Below are 2488 nucleotides of genomic sequence, written 5' to 3' on the forward strand. Positions count from 1 at the left end.
CCAGCATCGTTTTTCCATAAATGTTTGGGCCGGGATTATTGGAACACATCTGATAGGACCATTTGTGTTATCAGCAAGATTAACAGGAGAAAATTATTTAAATTTCTTAAATGTTGAAGTGCCAGGTCTTTTGGAGGAAATTCCTTTGGAGATTCGGAGAGCCATGTGGTTCATGCATGACGGTGCTCCGGCGCATTTTACTTTAAATGTAAGACATTTTTTAAACGTTTCATACGGACCCCAATGGATTGGACGAGGCGGACCAACTGCGTGGCCTCCTCGTTCCCCTGATCTCAACAGTTGCGACTTTTATTTATGGGGATATATGAAATCTATGGTGTATAGAACTGCAGTAAATACTCAAGACGATCTTTTAAACAGAATCATGTTGGCTGCAGAACGAATTCGCAACGATCAAGATGAGTTAGCACGGGTTAGCAGGTCATTATTAAGACGTGCTAATGCTTGTATTAGGGTAAACGGGGGACATTTTGAACATTTACTCTGAGTTTTTTATTTTTTTCAATACAAATAAATAGTTTATACAGAAATTATCGAATCTCATTATACGGGGTGATCAAGAAGGACTGTTTAAGTTGGTAACACTGGATCGTATTTTAAATCGTATAAAAGGAGTAACTTCCGGTTGTTGGTGGCTTGTCGTTGTTAATGCTATACCTATATCAGATATTTGTCAAATAAACCAACAAAACATATCCAGTTGCAGTGTTATAAATAACCGAATTAAAAAATTTTCTCAATTGTACTGCCAACTTAAACAGTCCTTCTTGATCACCCGGTAGTTGAAAGTACCTAGATGTTGTATCACAAATGAAGCTGTAGAAATAATTTCAGTTCTTTGCAGCAATAAAAGAGGACTTACCTCAAGGCTGTGGTAAATACAGATAAATATTTTGAATATACTAAGATATTGGTGTAAAGGAAAGGAAGGTGGTTAGAAGTCTCAATTTTATATGTAGTAAAAATGTAATTTATTTATAATTAAACAGTAACTACACTATTCTTTTTATGTACACTGTTTGCACTTACATGAGTCCCTCTTGAGAAAACCGATTATTGTCATGACCGCGCGGTTTTATTGTTACTGGAGATTTTTCTTTGAGATCAGTGAAAATTTAATCTTGTTCACCCGTATCTGTTGTTGACAGATGGATGATGGAGTCTTTCTTACTGACACCTCCTCATGAGGCGGCGCCATTTGAAATTGGCGGAAATTTCAAACAGAATAACATGAACTTTTGATGAGATATTATCCAAGGGGACTTTTAAAATCGAAACGTCATTGTGACAGTAGGTACTGGATAAAATCTGACATAGAGTCATTGTTGTTTTTGGTTGCTAAGCAATTAACATTAATTACAAAACGTTAACTATTTATTTAATTATCAGTTATCACTTATAATATCCCTAGTGCATTGATTATTTCCGGAAATTTTTTCGAATGCATTTCTAAAACGTATTAATTAGCCCGAGTGGAACACGAGGGCTAATTACGTTTTGGAAATGCATGAGAATAAAATTTCCGGATATTAATCAATGCACGAGGGCATATTCGGTAAGAAAATCGCAACGACACGGACATTATGCTTCTTAAATTATAAATTTTTAAATCGTACGACACTCATTAAAGACCAATAGAAAAATTAGTTCACGAGCCATAACCAAAACAACAACAAAATAAATGATTTTGATTGGCTGAAAAAATTTCCACTTATTAATCACAGTTAGGTTGGTCTACCTACAAAAAATTTCCAAGAAATTTTTTTGTTGCCATGGTTATGGCTCGTGAACTAATTTTTCTATTGGTCATTAATGAGTGTCGTACGATTTTCACAACAATAAAATGGTGCAAAAGTTCCCAAACAGTGGGGCATCGTTTTAAATTTTTATTTTTGAGAAAACCATTCATGTTAGAAAAAAATTGTACTAAGGTTTTCGACCACATTTTCTCTCACAGACTCACCCTGAAATTCTCGGGAGACCATTCCCTAACACCCTGTATATCTAATTGCACCAGACTAAAACCAAAAACGTCAAAACTAGTGACAGTTGTTCTGCAAATTTTCTCTAGTTTTTCATTGGTCTGCAATTGTTATTAATTATAATGATTGTGAACAGCAAAAAATTAAAACATTTGTGTAAAGTATAATTTTCTAAGTATAATTTATAATTATAATTTCTTAAGTGATTGGAAACAAAGGGTAAGTATTAATAAATTTAGTTTTTTGTTCGACACTGTCAGAATTTGAGAAATTTCTCCTGTGTGAACCGTGAAGGGAGAAAAGACTGGAGATGGCATTTCCTATGCTTCCCATGTTAAAAATCCGAACCCTCTAAAAGCACGTGCAACAACCTTTTATGACCCAGTCCACAATGCGCTAGATAAAGAAGCACAATGCGCCTAGAAGGAAGGCGAAGGAAGCCATTGGCCTAGCGTCTATTATCTATTCATTTTGATTGTGACCAC

Source organism: Tenebrio molitor, chromosome 1 (genome assembly GCF_963966145.1).
Source record: "Tenebrio molitor chromosome 1, icTenMoli1.1, whole genome shotgun sequence".
Taxonomy (NCBI): domain Eukaryota; kingdom Metazoa; phylum Arthropoda; class Insecta; order Coleoptera; family Tenebrionidae; genus Tenebrio; species Tenebrio molitor.